General features: G+C 52.1%; 2 long non-coding RNA genes and 1 other non-coding gene across 3 annotated transcripts; 1 reads left to right on the top strand and 2 right to left on the bottom strand.

Moving 5' to 3' along the window:
* Positions 1 to 649: 649 nt before the first annotated feature.
* LOC141577008 (uncharacterized) lies at positions 650 to 3,618 on the top strand. Its single transcript, XR_012505439.1, has 2 exons — positions 650 to 1,549; positions 1,840 to 3,618. It is a non-coding gene; the product is annotated as an uncharacterized LOC141577008 (long non-coding RNA).
* A 2,370-nt stretch (positions 3,619 to 5,988) lies between these two features.
* On the bottom strand, positions 5,989 to 9,189 carry LOC141577007 (uncharacterized). The gene is made up of 3 exons (XR_012505438.1): positions 9,031 to 9,189; positions 6,335 to 6,492; positions 5,989 to 6,196 (listed from the first exon to the last, which is right to left on the bottom strand). It is a non-coding gene; the product is annotated as an uncharacterized LOC141577007 (long non-coding RNA).
* On the bottom strand, positions 7,532 to 7,640 carry LOC141577009 (U6 spliceosomal RNA). The gene has a single exon (XR_012505440.1). It is a non-coding gene; the product is annotated as a U6 spliceosomal RNA (small nuclear RNA).
* Positions 9,190 to 17,083: the final 7,894 nt, after the last annotated feature.

Genomic DNA, 17,083 nt, shown 5'->3' with positions numbered 1-17,083 from the left:
TGCGCCCCGCCTCTCTTCTCGCGAGAAGGGCCGGTGGATGGCGCCGCGGGTCTGAGGAGATGGAGGCTACGGCGCCCCTCTCCCCAGGGCACACCGGCCGTGTTGCTTTGCCTTTCTTTCCCCGTAATGGACGGGTTGGGGGGGCGGGTTGTTCTGCTCTGTATCCCCTCCCGGCCACGGCGCGTGGTGCCGCCGCCACGGTCCTCTGCCCGGCTCGTGCGGCCTGTCCCGGCCCCCGGCTGCCGGCCTGCGACTCGGGCTGGGTGTCGCGGGGACCCTCTGTGCCCGTTTCACTTGGGTCGGTCGGTCAAGGGGCGCTCCGGGCAGATCTGAGACTCGGAGGCTCCCCCACCGTCCCGTCGGCCTCTCCGTTGGAGACGGGGAGGTCTGGCGAACGAGCCCTATTCCTCCTCTGCCGGGCCCTCCCGCACTGTTTTGCTTTTGACTCTTTCTTTTCTCCTTTTCTCCTACCAGATTTTGGGCGTCTTTGTCTTTCGAAGAGGGCGGTGTTCTGTCGGAGTTCCGCAGGTGGTCTGATTGGCCGAGTGGGTCCGTCGATGTGAGTTTTGGTGTATTTGTGGGAGAGGGTGAGCTACGAGCGTCCTTCTACTCCGCCGTCTTGCTTCTTCTCGGGTTATTTTTGAAGAGTAGGTGCTGGGGATTGAACCCTGGACCTTTATTTTTTGCATGCTAAGCATGGGCTGTACTGCCTGATCTCTAGACCCTCCCCACCGCAACCCCCCCCTTTCCCACCGCCTCCATAGTACTCGATGAATCTCCTACCTAGATATCTATGCTTCCTTGGAATAGGGCCGTCGTTTTCTTCATCGGATTGATGCACGTCTGTGGATTCGTCTCGTTTCTCTCCACTGCGGTGGGTGGCATCGGGGCGTGGGGTGGGGTGGAGTGGCGTGGGCTGGGAACAGTTCTTCACGTGTAGAGGTGGAGCGGAGCGATGAGGATGGTGACTGTTTCCCCGAGTGCTCGCGCCGGGTGATGGAGGCCTGTGGTCTGACTTGGAAGAGGACTCGGGTGACCAGAACAGAGCCCGTGTGGGGTCGTTGTGGAGGGAGGAACTCCACCCCCCCCCCCAGCCCCAGCCAAGGCACTCGTACCTCATCGAGGGACGGTCGGCCGAAAACAAACGAAAGCTGTCAGAGGTTTGGGGGTGGGGGTGAAGGGGTGGGTGTGTGTGTCTGTGTGTCTGTGTGTCTGTGTGTCTGTGTGTCTGTGTCTGTGTGGTGTGTGTGGTGTGTGTGTGTGGTGTGTGTGTGGTGTGTGTGTGTCCCCGTTCCCCGTACCACGGTCTCTGGTCGAGGCCCCCCCGAGCGGAGAAACGCACGCCAGGCCGTCCGTGCTCCTGGTTGTCCGGCCGCGTGTCCCTGCCACCCAGAGATCCCGAACCGTCCCGCTCGCTCCCCTGCCATGTGCCATGTGCCACCTGCCTGTCGGCCGGGCGCTATTTTAGACCCTGCGAAGAAGTCGACCGGACGGACGGGCCGGGCCGAGCCGAGCCGAGCCGATCTGAGCCGAGCCCGTCCAGGCTGGGGTGGGTGGTGCTGGGTTCAGAGGAGTGGGGTACAAGCGGGAGGCGGGCGTCGATGGAGGGGAGGGGGAGGGGGAGGGGGAAGGGAGAGGAAAGGGGAGGGGAGGGGGAGCAGGGATGACGATGGTCTGGGGCTTGGCGTGTGGGGTGGGGGTGGGAGGGATGGTAGCCATCCTATGACTTTCTCTCCCTACCCCGCCTTTTGCAAGTCTGTTAGAGTGACAAGGTGGTGCTGGTTTCTGGCTGGTGCACACCATAGTGATTCTGTTCTTCTTTTTCCTGGTCTTTTTCAGGAACCCTCGTCCCGAGGGACTGAATCTAGTGCCCTGTGCTGCGCGGTACGACCTAGGGGTCGAATCTGCCAGGAGAGGACTTACAAGGATTTGGAGGATCCTGGAAAACTGCTACCATCCAGAATCCTACATGGATGTTCAAGATCTTGTGGATGGACGGACGGACGGAAGACGGATCGAATGGAGGCCCCGCCCCATCCCCTGGACCCCTTGGCCCAGGAGGATCGTGATGGGTCTGGAAAGGACTCTTCCGACGAGGGTCTCGGGATGGACTTTCTCGGTCTGCGGAAGGTGTTTCTGCACAAAGAGGAAGAGAGGGGCGTTCTCGGCCAGAGAGCCCGAACCGCCTCCTTTCAGGGATCCGCTCCAGTCAGGGTTGGGGTCGGGGTCAGAACGCAGCCACCGACAGCTCCCCTCCCTCGTCTTGGCTCTCCAACTTGGGAAACCCTCCTCCCTGCCCCCTCACCCATCTTCTCGTCAGCCGGCCTCCAGCTTCCCCGTGCCAACCACCTCTCTCATGCTGCCGGACTTTCCTCCTCCTTGGGCTGCCAGGAAGCTCTCCCGCTCCTCCACGTGCTTTGGCTTGGAATCCCTGACAAACACAAGCGGTGCTGGTGGGCGGGGCCGTGGGCGGTGGCAGAAGGACTCCCTTCATCTTATGGGAGCGATTTTTATCTCCATAGAGGTGGCGATTGAGAAAACACATAAAATCACTCAGAAGAATACCCATGTGTAGTATCCCTGACCTAGATCCGTGTCTGTCTGTCTGTCTGTCTGTCTGTCTGTCTGTCTGTCTGTCTGTCTCTCTCTCTCTCTCTCTCTCTCTCTCTCTCTCTCTCTCTCTCTCTCTGCCTCTCTCTCCATTTCGCTATTCTCTGTGTGTGTGTGTGCGCGCGCGCGCATGCGTGTCTGTCTGTCTCCCTTGTCTCTCTTTCCTCTCCTCTCCCCTCCTCTCCTCTTCCCTGTTCTCCCCCCCTTCCCCCTCACCCCTCCACTCCTCTCTTCTCCCCTCCACTCCTCTCCTCTCCCTCTTCTCCTCTCCCCTCGCCTCTTCTCATTTCCCCTCCCCTCCCCTCTTTTCCCTCCTCTCCTTTCCTGTCCTCTCCCCTTTTATCCCTCCTCTCCTCTGCTCTTTCTCTCTCTCTCTCTCTCTCTCTCTCTCTCTCTCTCCCCCTCCCTCTCTCCCTCTCCCCCCCCTTCACTTCCCTCCCTCCTCCCTACCCCCCCAACCCCTACCTTCACAGGGCCTCATAGATTGCAATCGGTTTCCATGAAATGTGATGAAGAGGGAATGAATTTTAGAATGATATCCCCATGCCATCGAATCCTTCTTCCCCAGGGATAGCGACTTATTTGTGGTCGTGTTTGTTTTTGTTTTTCTTGTTGTTGTTTTGGGGCACATCGAGGGCGCAGGAGGCGTTGGGAGTGAGGGTGATGTTTCTCTTTCTGTCTGTCTCCTCCTTAGGACGGATTTTAAGAGGAGGGAGGACTCACAGAAATCTACCATCTTGTCTCGTACTGCAGCTGTGTTTGAGCTTCCTATACGATCTGGGCGGAACACTCCCCACCCTCACCTCAAGCCGCCATTGCCGCCCCCTCAGCCCCCTGCACCCCCGTCCAGTCCCACACTTGGGGCGGTGGTTGGGCATGGGGGGATGTTGGCGGGGTGGTGGTTGGTGGGGGGTGGGGGGGTGGAGGAAACCAGAAAACAGACCACTGTGGCACGTGGGTGACTGGGGCTTCAGGGTGAAGGAGGATGAATAAAATGGCCGGAATTAGGCTAACGGATTGCTTCTTCTTTTTTTGGCGGGGGGGGAGGGGAGGATCATTAGGTCATTCATTCATTCATTCATTCACTCATTCATTTGCTGGGGGGGGTGTCATTCGGTTTCTTATGCTCGCCCTGAAAACGGTCAACTGTCCTGACTGACTGGTTGCTGCTCACGGTTCCAGGCCTGTTGTTGAAACTGGAAGCTCTCGATCTTACTGTTTCTACTGTATTTCACTCATTGAAAGTCATCATCATGCTGGGTCTCTGAGTCTTTCTCCGAGGAGAAGGTCGGTCACGGGACTAATGACCTGACAAAATAGCCTGAGTGACCAAGAAGGCCACACCTTGAGTGCTTATGAGATAACGAGATCTAACCACCAGCCTCTATAGAATGGGTCACCTGGAGGCATCGTGACACCATTCTGAGTCTTCTGATGAGAAAACGATTCTGTGGATGGTGATCGATGCCCGATTGTTTGAGCTATGGCTCTAGAACCACCCCACCCACTCCATCCCCAAGGTGGGTACACAGTTTTGAAGACGCTAGCCTGCTGTGAATCCCCTTTGCCCGGCAGAGTGATAAAATGGCCTCTTTGCTTCTAAGCTCCAAGACCTTGTCTCTGGATTCTTGGGCTCGTCGGGGATGGGGGCCGATCTTTTGGCAACAAGCGTGCTTCAGAAACAGCGGATGCCCGAGAAGGACACTCTGCCTCTCCCTCTTCTTCCGGGCCTGAAATGGGGAGGAAAAAAAAAATCGCTTCCCCTGGAAGCTGGAGTCCGGAGCCCGCCATCCGGAGGGACTTCTGGCTTGGCCTTCTCCTGGGGTGGGGGGGGGAGGGCACGACACTGCACGTGTTCTTTGTCAACTCCCTGTTTCTCTCTTCTCGAGTTATCTCTTTGGGACGGCTCCCACACTGGGTGAAAACAGACAGACAGGCTGGTATGTCTCCCTACCCCACCCTTCGCCCCCAAATGACTGATCTCCTGTCCCATCAGAATCACCACTTGTTTTCCAACGTGGCTTTCTTGGATCCTGGAGGACTTGTAAAGGAAAAGCCCAGCTGGGCTAACAAGCTAAAGTCACAAATCTAAGTGTGATAAGTGTCCGTTTACTGATCTAAGTTCTGCTGGGCTAACTCGTAAATCTGAAGTTTAGTGTCAGTTTACTGGGCTAACAAGCTAACTCGTAAATCCAAGCTCAACAAGTGTCAGTAACGTGATCTGTTCCAAATTGATAAGCTCCAGTGTACTGATCCTTTGCTTTTTGTTGTTTGAGTCTTATTGGCGAATAGACCCATATTTGTAATTAACCCTATGAAACCTCATGTGCACGTCTTGGAGGTGCTCAGAGCTTCGGAGCAGAAGCCCCTCTGAGCCCGCCGGCGTAATAAATCTGAGTACTCCAACCCTCAGAGTGGTGCTTGTTTCTTGGCTGGCCTGTCATTTCCGTAACAGACTGATATCAACTTAGAGCCAAGATGGGCGCAGAACTGAAGGAGCTTCTCGGCTGGCCTAAGAAGCCTGTCGTCGTGATGTGGGAGGCATTCTTTACGAGGGACCTATCTGATTAAGTGCTTGACCGCCTTTTGGACTTTGAACCAACTTGGAGATAGGAACTAGGATGAGAGGGCACCCGAAATAGCTCAGCAAACTCTTCTCCATCCTTAGAAGACAGACAGACAGACAGACAGACAGACAGACAGACAGACAGACAGACAGAGTGTGTGTGTGTGTGTGCGCGGCGCGCGCGCGCGTGTTTGTGCGCGTGCGGGGGTGTGGGAGAGGGAGGAGATGACGTCAGCGTACTGGACACTGTTTCAGTGACATGGGGAGTGCTGTCAACTAGGAAGGAACGTCATGTATTCTTCAGCCTTGTGTCTGTACAGGTGGGTACACTCAGGGTTCCAGAAAGGATGGGATATTCCTGGCAGTCGTCTACTGCCCTGGCATCGAGGGCTGGCTGGCTGGCTGGCTGGCTGTCATCCAAAGTGGAGGCTCTCGTGAAAGGGACGGAACCGAGTCCCGAGGAGATGCCTCCTTCACTGACTTTCATGCAAACACAGTGGACCACAGCCTCCGGAAAGAGGGTGGGTGGCACACGTGGCCCCAGTCTGTTCTGTCCATTCGGCAAATGGCCTGGGTTAGGGGAAACCCAGCATGGCGACCATCCGACAGGCCGACCCACCGACCCACGGACGTGCTCGGTTTCTCCCAGCTCCCTGGATGACCTCCCCCACCCACCCCCACCCCACCCGCATTCCTTCACCCACCGTGGTGTCTGGTGTCAGGGCACTTGGAAGATGACTCCCATTGTTCAATAGACAGGGGCAGGAAGATTCCTATAGGACCGCAAAAACAGTCAACTGGCCATACATACATACATACATACGTACAAACTTTTTGTCCCCAGAGGCCTCAGACCTCCTCTCTCTGGACCCGCTGAACCCCAGTAACTGGCCCCCATTCAACTGCCACATAGTAGGGGTCATCCAGACGTTCTTGGGATGGTAGGTATGACTTCCAAAGGGGTTGAAGCCTTCCTTCCCCCGCTGCAAGCCTGATGCCCTCAGCATGGCCAGGACACTGCTACAAACAAACAAACAAACAAACAAATAAACAAACAAACAAACACACACACACCACCACCACCACCACCACCACCACCACCAACAACAACAACGACAACAAAAGACAAACACATGCGTATGTGACTTGGGGACATACTTTCCGCAGCCTCCAGGGACGAAGGCACTCGCTTCACTGGGTAAATCCTACGAGGCTTCACTAAAGCGCTTGCCAACTTACTTCTCAGAAGGATCGATCTCTGCCCCCATCACCCGCCATCATCAGGCAAGGTCGTCAGAATCCATGGGAGGTATAGACTAGAAGAAGAAGTAGAGGAAGGAGGAGGAGGAGGTGGAGGAGGAGAATCAGTGACATGAGGTGTGTACGACTTCTTGTCTCCAAGAGGATTGAGTTTTAAATTTTTTTCTTTTCAGATACAAGGGAAAATAAACTTTTGTTTTTTCCCCTTCCTTTCCTTTTAGAGGCGGACACCCACATGGTAACTATCATACCTCTGTCAGCAGAATGGAACCCTTTCTCTTTTTCTCCCTCCCTGACCCTTCTGGGATTCAGAAATCCTCCGTGAGGATTTTTCTATTCTTGGCAGCAGAGTTATTAGCATCATTGACTTGGAGGCAAAAACTTAGGTTTCCATTAAACTGGGATAGACATGCATGGATAAGAGATACTAGTGCTACTCGTTTTCCTTAGGGTTCCCCTGTGTCTGTGGGGCGTGTGTGTGTGTGTGTGTGTGTGTGTGTGTGTGTGTGTGTGTGTGTGTGTGTGTGTGTGTGTGTGTGTGTGTCTGTGTCTGTGTCTGTGTCTGTCTGCCTGCCTGCCTGCCTGCCTGCCTGCCTGCCTGCCTGCCTGCCTGTTTATTGTAGGAACTCTCTGTCAATGGAAGTATAGTTGACTTACAATGTTGTGTTCATTTATGACGTACGGCATAGTGATTCACTTATTCACACACACACACACACACACACACACACACACACACGTATACTTTTTCAGGATAGGTTATTACAAGCTATTGAACATAGTTCCCTGTGCTAGACAGTAGGACCTACTTGTGTACCTAGTTTGTATAGGGTGGTTTATATCTGCTAATCCCAAACTCCTGATTTATCCCTCTGCCCTCCCCCGTTCCTCCACCCTACCCTGTCCCCTGTGTTAACCATCGGTTTCTTTTCCATGTCTGCGAGTCCAGTCTGTTTCTGGTTTGTAAATAGGTTCCTTGGAGTCTTTTTAAAATGGAGTTATTTATGTATGGATGGGTGTCTTGACTTACTTTCAGATCCCATCTAGAAGTGATGGCATAGGATATCTGTCTTTCTCTGGGTGACTGACATCACTAAAGCTACGGAACGCTTCACGTATGTGTGTGTGTCGTCCACGTTCAGGGGCCGTGCTGATCTTCTCTGGATGGTTCCCGTGTTAGTCGATGTGCTGTGGCAGCAAGCGCTTGCCTTAGGGTCTCAACCTGAAAGCCGGCCCGGAGACTGAAAGTCTTCTAGTTGCCTCCACTATCTGCCTAGGACCATCTCCAACGAACGTTTCCCATTTTCTCTCACCCTTTGTCTTGGCATCATTGAGTACTAAAATGCTCCGTCTCCTGAAGCCCTGCAGACTGAAGCTGGGCAACGGGAGGTAAACGTCAGAGAAATGGCCACAACAGCTCCTGTGGAAACCATCCTAGGGCCTGTTTTTGGAGGAGCCGCTCAGAGAGTTGAGCCGAACACCCCAGGACATCATCAGAGCATTTCATACTGCTCGAGCCGTTTCGATGACCCGATGTGTGGAAATCTCCTACCAGACTGACCCCTACTCCCGGCCCTGAATCTGGTTTCTCATCTGCTCCAATGATTAACCTTTGTGCTGTACTTTGGTTTTCCAACACAGTGCCTCTTAGGCGATACCTGACTGCTTGCTCCCTAGGCCTAGCTTCAGAAAGCCCATCGACACCACCGCCTCCTGAGACGAGATATACTACAACTGTTTCCTTGAACAGACCTGTTCTCAGAACTAAGAAAACTGGGTCCATGAAACGCAGGCCCTCTAGGAAACTATTCCCTCCCTCCTGCCCCCACACCACACGCACGCATGCACGCTCAGACGCACGCACGCACCCACGCACGCATGGACGCACACGCACAGTCAACAGCCCAGCTTTTAATGTGTAAAACTTCCAGGGAAGTTACAGAATAGGGAAATGTTGGGGTCCAGAGTAGGCTGCCCCAAAATGTGCCCGATGGACTATGCTGAATGAAAGGGACTTCACAACTGGCCAAGGGGGAGGGTATAAGGTCAGTGGTAGAGTGTGTGCTTAGCAAGCAAGCACAAGGGTCCTGGGTTTAATCCCAGTACCTACGGTCAAAAATAAATACATAAAATCGAATTCCTCTCCCCGCCCCCCCCAAAAGTATACACTGCTGTTATGTCAACTCTGTCTCATAAAACTGGAAGAAAAAAAGGAAAAAAAAAATGATTTAACAAAAGAAAGAAGAACAAACAAAGAACTGCCCGAGGCAAGAGGAACACTCTGGCCCTCCTTTCTGCCTCCATGAAGCAGGGGAAAAAGATTTTGTTTTTTAAAGTCTCCCATCCCAGAGGAATCTATCAAGTCAGAGGTCTGCTTCCATGCCCTTCCATGATTCTCAAACGGTGTAGTGGGGTTTACCCAGTATTAGGAAAAAGGAGGGGACTCCTTTGGCCTGAGACCAGGCGAGATTCTCCCCCTCCCTCCCGCCCCTCCGTGCAGTTGGGACGGGGTGGCCTAAGGGTGGGGAAATTGAAACCAAAGAACAAAAGCCGTTCAACAGAGAGGAGCCGGAGGCCAAGTCAAAGGCTCTGACCTGAGCACAGAGCTTTCTGCATTTGAATGAAGCGATTGAACGAGGCCCTGCCGAATGGATCCTCCTGACGTCCCCGCCCCCGCTTCCAGGAGACAGTCAGTCGATTTGGGACCGATCGGTGGAGAAGGCCTGGGAGGCGGCGGCGGCGGCGGCGGCGGCGGCGGCAGGCGGCGGCGGCGGCAGAAGCGGCGGCAGGGGTGCGGCGGCGGAAGCAGCGGCGGGGGCGGGGGGTGGTGGTGCGCGGGCGGGGGCGGGACCAACGGTCGCTCCAACTCTGCCTGCCTGCCTGCCTGCCTGGGGGCTGAGGCCTGAGGGCCACGCTGGTTCCTGCCACTCAGGGAAACTTCTGCGGGTGTTGCCGAAAGATCGCCCTCCCCCACCCCGTCCCTGACGAGCCAAATATACCAGAGACAGGGTCTTAGAGTTTAGAAGAAAAGAGGCAGCTTGATTGCTTTGCTGGGCAAGGGGACTCACAGCAGGCTAGTGCCTCCAAACTGTGAACCCGTCTTGGGGTTGGGGGTTTCATGCTTTCCTGTGGACGAACAGGTTGGAGCATGAAAGGGAATCACAACAGGCTGGGAGCACAAAAGGTGCTCATGATCAACAAGGGTCTCTGATGAAACTTCCTCCTAAATCTGGATGAGTGTCTGGTAACATGGGACCTCCTGGTGGTCTAGTAGGTCATCAGCCCGTGACCTTCTTTATCTGGTCAGACTCACCTGGTGGCACCAGCGCCACGGAGGAACTCGGGGTGGGGGGTGGGGGGTGGGAGGGGGCTGGTCGTTTCTCCTGAGCTTATCCTCCCGTGACTCCCTTCCTGGGGAAAGACTCAGACGCCAAACATGATTGTCAAGTTTGAACGATCAGAGGAAGGTCAAATCAAACAGTTAGAATCGACAACTTTAGCTGTTTTTAACAGTGGGCCTGGAGCTGGGAGCGGTGTCTGGTCAGTCGAGTTTGCTGATCGTTTCTAAAAGCAAGCAGTAAGCATAAAGCCAAAAATTGGCTTAGCCTAAGTGCGGCACTTCAATGATTCCTCCTTCACTGGGGGCTGAGGCGGTGGGGGAGGGCGGGGGTGGGGGACAGGACTGACGTGGCGGCGAACTTCTCCGTGAATGCTCGGAGCCCGAACTGCTCTCGGGCGAGGTCTGAAAAAGGCCTGAGTCTCAGCTATGACAGATTCTCTCTCTTTCTGGGCACATGGACTGACTCGCCCCGCATCCTCCCATCCTGTCAGACCCTTTGGACACACACCTCCACCTGAAGAGTTCTTGGCCTCGTCCAGAAAAAACAAACACACGCACGAACAAAACCAACGAGCACACAGAAACCCTGCTTGATCTCCTTGGACCCCATTCACTTCGGAGAGTCCCTCTCGTAGAAATCCCCTCTGCTCGATGATTTCACCACAGCCGCCTCCCTTTCTCCGGCCACAGTGACCCCCCCCCACCCCCACCCCTGCGTGGGCCCTGTCCCCTCTACCTATCAAAAACCAAACCCCAGGAGAAAGAAAATCAGAATGCTGTTTTGAGCCACTGGATCTGTGAAAGGAACCAAACAGAAAGCTGAAATAACCAAACCAGCAGAACACCAAAAGCGAACAGACAGATACCCCCAGAAAGAAGGGCACGCCGACTCTTGCCCCTTTCCTTCCTGGAATCAGGACATAACATAGATCTACACCCCACCCCCCCACCCCACCCTCCCCAGATGTCTTCTTTATGCCGGAACGAGAGTGACGTTCTTATTGTCACGGTGCTGTTATGGAAATGACAGGCCAGCCAAGAAACAAGCACCACTCGGAGGGTTGGAGTACTCAGATTTATTACGCCGGCGGCTCAGAGGGGCTTCTGCTCCTAAGCCTTGAGCACCTCCAAGACGTGCACATGAGGTTTTATAGGGTTAAGTACCAGCTTGGGGTATTCGGCCAATAGGCACGCAATAGCTTTAGCAACATCATTATCAGACGTAGAAGGCAGTGAGGCAGCAAACCAACATTTCAAGGCCAGATATGTCTCTTTGAAAATCCAGCTGGCTAGCAAAATATGAACAGGGATCAGCAAACCGGCACTTATTAATTTAGATTTACGAGTTAGCCCAGCAGAACTCAGATCAGTAATCCGACACTTGTTACACTTAGATTTGCGACTTAGCTTGTTAGCCCAGCTGGGCTTTTCCTTCACAGTGTAAAGCGGAGAAGGAGAGAATTCTGTACAAACAGACCTCGATGAAAAGAATCCTCACCCTCTTTTAGGCCCCCACCTCAACACACTGTGCGCCCGCGCACGCGCACACACACACACACACACACACACACACATACACACATGCATGCACGCACGCGCGGCGCGCGTAAAGTTACTCCTGTTCTCTCTCTTTCTCTCTCCCTCTTCCTTTCTTACTGATTTTTTAAAAATGTTTACTGATAACACAGAAAAAAATTGCTAAAATCTTGTCAGGAATGATATTCATTTTTGAAAACATGATATATATTGTAAAGGATTTGGGCTCCCTTAGAAAATCCCAGTCCAGGCACGATTGTATAGCACCTCCTTTCACTTTTCAAGTGTCTCATTTCAGACAATAAAGTAGCAGTCATCTTCCTTATGCATGACCTTTGTACTGGCACAAGTCAAACGGCACAAAATTCAGACCCAATCTCCTGATCCATATGATTCTCATATTCTTTTTTTTTTTTTTTTTTTTTAGCGAGTCCAGAAGCTAAGGGTCTGTGCCAACCACCCGTGGCTGTTCACTATCCAGCATTTCTTCCATTATCTTTATGTTGTCCTGTTTCTTGGAAGTATTAGTGCAGCTACTTTTCCCGATGGTCTGTCTCTGTCTCTGTCTCTCACTCTTTTCTCCTTCTTTTTTTTGGGGGGGGGGAGGGAGGGGGATGGGTTTGATTAGGTTATTTATTTATTTTAATGGTGGTTCTGGGATTGAACCCAGGGCATCATGCATGCTAAGCAGGCACTCTAACAATGATCTATATCCTTCTCTACACCGCCCCCCCGACCACTCCAGCACCCCCCCCCCCGTCCCCGGCCAGGGCCTGTCTTTGCTCAACCCAATAGAAAAGCATTTATGTTTTGCCAGTTTCCTGGGTCCTTCTTTGTTTCATAATACTGAGAAGAAATACACGTGGAAGTTCTCTCCTATGAATTGAACAGACTGAGATCCTTTAAATAACCAAATGAGGTGGAAGTGCAGAGAGTACCATACCGGGAACACACCGAGGCACATCGTCATCAAATTGACCAAAATTAAGGATAAGGAGAAAATATTAAAATGAACGAGAGAAAAGCAACAAATAACATACAAGGGAACTCCGTAAGGTTTATCAGCTGATTTTTCAGCAGAAACTCTACAGGCCAGAAGTGGTGGCACAACATACTTAAAGTGATGAAAGGGGAAAACTGACAGGTAAGAATACTCTATTCAGCAAGGCTCTCGTTCAGATTTGAGGGAGAAATCAAAAGCTTCACAGATAAACAAAAGCTACAAGATTTCAGCACCATCAAGCCGGCTTTACAAGGAATGATAAAGGATGTCTCAAGTCATCAAATCCTAAGGAAAGAGACCAAAAGATGACAGAGAAAGGAGGGGGGGAGAGAGGGAGAGAGAGAGAGGGGGAGAGAGGGGGGGGGGAGAGAGAGAGAGAGAGAGAGAGAGAGAGAGAGAGAGAGAGAGAGAGAGAGAAAGAGAAGAGAGAGAGAGAGAGGGAGGGAGGGAGGGAGAGGAGACCTTCGAAAGATTGCTTTGCCTGTTTAGGGTCTTCCGTTGTTCCTTAAAAATTTTGAAATTGTTTGTTCTAGTTCTGTGAGGAATGTCGTGAGTATTTTGACAGGGGTTGCATGGAACCTGCGGATTGCTTTGGATAGTGTGGCCATGTTGATAGTATTGATTCTTCCAATGCAAGAGCACAAGGCATCTTTCCATTTCTTTGTGTCATTTCAGATTCTGGAGTATAGATAACCTCCTCGATTAAGTTTATTTTTTGGCATTTTACTGTTTTTGACTCAATGGAAGTGTTTATCCCAGTTATAAAATTCTGGTTTTTAAAGTGGAGGGGGAAAAAAAAAAAGGAAAGGAAGGGCCACAAATGGCAAAATATCCTTCTTTCTCATGGGTGAATTGTATTCCATTACGTGTGTGTATGTGTGTGTGTGTGTGTGTGTGTGTGTGTGTGTGTGTGTGTGTGTCCCCTCTTCTTATCTATTCAAATATTGATGTGCACTTAGGATGCTTCCGTATCTTGGCAATCATAAATGATGTTGCTGTTAATAGCAGGGTGTGTGTATCTTTTTGAATTCATTCTTCTTTTGTGGTTGGCTTTATTCCTTTGATAAGTATGTAAGTTTAAAAAGCTAAAGCTCTAAACCTTCCTGGAAACAATGAACAGTACATATATGTAAATTAAAAATATATGTGCAGTAAAAACATTTTAAAAAAATAAATAAATAAAAAAGAACGAAAGACAAGGAAATTAGCTATCAAGCCGTGAAAGACATGGAAGAAACTTAAAAGACATCTTACTAAATCAAAGAAACCGGTCTGAAAATTGTTACCAACTGTACAATTCCAACCAAATGACATCCTGGAAAAGGCAAAGCTCTAGAAACAATCAAAAGATCATGGTATCCAGGGGTTTGGGGAGAGGGAGGGAAGGAGGAATGAACAGATGCAGCGTGAGGGATTTTTAAGGCGATGAAATTATTCTGTAGGATACCATAGTGGTGGCTACATGTCATTGTACATTTGTCAAAACCCATAGAACGTACAACCTCAAGAGTGAACCGTCCTGTAAACTATGGACTTTGATGGATAATAACGTGTCCATGTCGGATCATCAGTTTTACCAAATAGGCCACACCGATGAGAGATGTTGAGGGGAGTGGAGGATATATGTGTGGGTGGGGAGGCTATGTGAGAACTCTCTGTATTTTCTGCTCAATTCTGCTGTGAGCCTGAAACTGCTCTAGGAAATAAAGTCTATTAATCAAAAACAAAAACAGAAACAAAAACAAAACACCCAAATGAGGTGAACCAGGATTCAGTCATCCAAAATGGAGCTGGACGGCCAGTGGGAGGAACTTTGTTGCAGACATAGTCCTGTTTCAGGGAGGGGGACGTTGTCCCCTCCCTCTACACATCTTGAGTTCTCTGGGCTTGACTGATCCAAAAATGGACCCCAGACGGATCGTTGAGCAGGAGCGACAGGGACCTACTGTCTTTCATTCAAGCACTCATGTGTCCCCGAAGCAGGCAGCTTTTCTCCGTTTTAGGACAAGAAATCAGCCCTTGTGCGAAATGGGCCGGGCTGAGAGCCTTTGGTTTTGGGTGACCCGTCCGTGAAGAATCGAGACGGAGTTTGGGTTTTGGGGAGGGGGGGAAGCCCCTGAAAGAAGTCACGAGGTTGGTTGGTTTCTCTAGGCTTCCGGGGCCTGAAGGCTCTCAGTGGGTGATCAGGGTGTTTTCCTAAGTCCAGATGCAGGGAGGGCACCCTCCACGGAAGTGATCGATTTCCCGCTTTCAGGGAGACAGAAAGAAGAGTCTGAGGGTCCCTCTTGCGTCTGCTGGCCCCTCGGCTTCTTCGGTCACTCTCATTTCTAACCCATCCGTGTGCCACGGAGGCACATACATGTTTGGGGTGGCCCTCCCCTGGGTCCCGACACCGGCATCAATGGGGGGAGGGGGGGCATGAGTGGTCAGAACTGTATCAAGCTCAAGGGCACCACCAACCGGTTTCAAAAACAAATCTGCCAGCAGCTGCTAGCCGCAGCCTGGTCGTTTCAAAGTTCCCGCCTTGCTCTTGTGGTGTGTTTTCTTTCGTTTCCCCTTCTCCACTTGCCCCGTGGGGTAGTCTGATGACACACACTTCCAGTGCTTCTTTCTTGCATCTGTGTCTCCTGGGCTGCAGTCCTAAGAGCCCCCCCCCCCCCATCGCCCCCGCCCCCCCCCAATCAACTCGTTTCTTTACCCTCCACCAGGTCTCCTGGCTTGGAAATCTCGGCTCACAGCATGTGTCTCGTGTCCTCTCTGAATTCACGGGCCCCAGCCATCCACCCTAAGGAGACGGAGGGAGGGAAGGAAGGTTTTGACCTGGCGACCTTCCTTGCCGGCATCCTCCGGATTTGGGACCCTTCAGTGCGCCACCTGCCACCCGCCATACCACTCTCACCCTGAGGCCTAGCCCTCGGGCTCCGTCCACGCGGAAACCTGAACGCGGACGGACCTGGACGGTGGGCGGGGTGGGGGTGGGGTGTGGAGGGGCTTGCTTCATCACTGCCGGAACCGTGGAGGCGACCGGGACAGACGCGTCCTTCAGAGGTGAAGGGACACGTAGCCCGGGCTAGGTCCGTGCCACAGCATGTGATTTGGCTCTAAAAAGGAAACCAGGGACCCGTGGAGCCGAGAGACCTGTGGGAGACAGGCGGGGCCGTTTCTGCGTGCCCCTGACTCCCTGAAAGAAGCCAATCTGAAAAGGTGGCATCCTGTAGGGTACCGGCTCTGGATGACATTCATTCTCAAAAGGGCAAAAGCCCAGAGAGGGTGAAAAGATGAGTGGGGTCGGGGGTGGTGGTGGTGAAGGTTGTCTGTGTGGTGTGTGTGTGTGTGCGGGTGTGTGTGTGTTGTGGCGGGGGGTTGTTGATGAATAGGTGGAGCACAGGGGACTTTTTAAGCAGCGAAACTCTCCGGTAGGTAGGTCCACGATGGGATGAAAACCAACGTGTTGGATATGGCAATACCTAAGATGGGTGAACTGAAAGAACCCTTCTGGGTGTCCCGCCCCTCAGCCGAAGTTTAAAGTCCTTCTAAAGCCAGAAGGTAAAGACACACGAGAGCAATCTGAGGGGCCATCGCTGAGGAGTAACAGCGAGGCCAGTGAATCCAGTGAAAGACTGACTGACGTGGGGGCCTGGGTCCCTCGGCTCGACCCCCTTCCCCGGGAAACCGAAGCCTTCGACGCAGGGATGCGCTTTGACACGCTTCTGTCTCATCGGAGAAGGCTTCTCTGCCTGGCATTGCGTGACGGGGCCGAGAAACCCGTCCTCTCCTCCTCTGCGTGAGGTAGCGGTCGCTCCCCGCCTTTGCGCAGCGTTGAAGAAAGCTACCAGAAACACGGTTCTGCGTTTCTCTCGATACCGTGGGCGAGCGTCACGGCTTTTCCTTGCGTTCCACCATGCAGTCAGATAGCATTCTCAAAACTAAGCGTGCCATGCAAATTTTCCTTTTCCTTTTTTAAAGTGACTGTCAAGAACTTAGGCAGCATCGAGTGAAAACGTTGGCACCTTCATCTCTTGGTTGTATGGAGCCAGCTAGGTCATCAGACCCACGTCACCATGATTTCTGAATTCTAAGATCCTTTCCAATCCATGATATTGTACATTCCTGGGTCATGGGATGTCACTATGGCTGATCAGGTCAAAGGGAATGTGTCCCTCCAGAGCGCTTATTAACACGTCAGTTTATTTAAACGACAACAAAGGAAATTCCCTTCGGGCGATATTCATTCCACACGCTAAAGGAAAGCGATAGGTTGTGTGCCTGAGCCCACACAGTGTGACGCAGGAACGGGGTGGGGGTTGAGGGAGGAGGAACTCTGGCTAGTGTCCGGGACCTAACGGGAGATAGAGTGGAGGATTTTTGCCCTTCTTCAGGGACAGGGTGAATCGGCCCGAGGTTGACTTGTGCGCTCAGAAAGAGGGCCTTTACCGGATGCCCCGAGCAAGCAGACTTTTCTTTTCTTCTTCTTCTTTTCTTTTTTCAGTTTTATTGACATAGGTTTGACATACAGCCCTCTATCAGTTTCGGGTGTACAGCACAATGATTTGACTTCCATAGACTGTGAAGTGATATTAGGTAACTTTAGTGACCAGGAAACAACGATATGTTAAAAGGGGGTTTAATCAACAGAACTGCTATTTCTGATGATCATCTATTCCTAAGAGAAAGGACAGATGAACACTCCAAAATGCAGGAAGTGCATAGTCACAGAATGATGAACAATCTTACCCGTGCCGACGTTTTGACGCCAGGATACGTGGAA

The sequence above is a fragment of the Camelus bactrianus genome, unplaced genomic scaffold, assembly GCF_048773025.1.
Source record: "Camelus bactrianus isolate YW-2024 breed Bactrian camel unplaced genomic scaffold, ASM4877302v1 HiC_scaffold_57, whole genome shotgun sequence".
NCBI lineage: Eukaryota > Metazoa > Chordata > Mammalia > Artiodactyla > Camelidae > Camelus > Camelus bactrianus.
The sequence above is the reverse complement of the archived record's forward strand: the minus strand, read 5'-3'. Positions and strand labels throughout refer to the sequence as shown.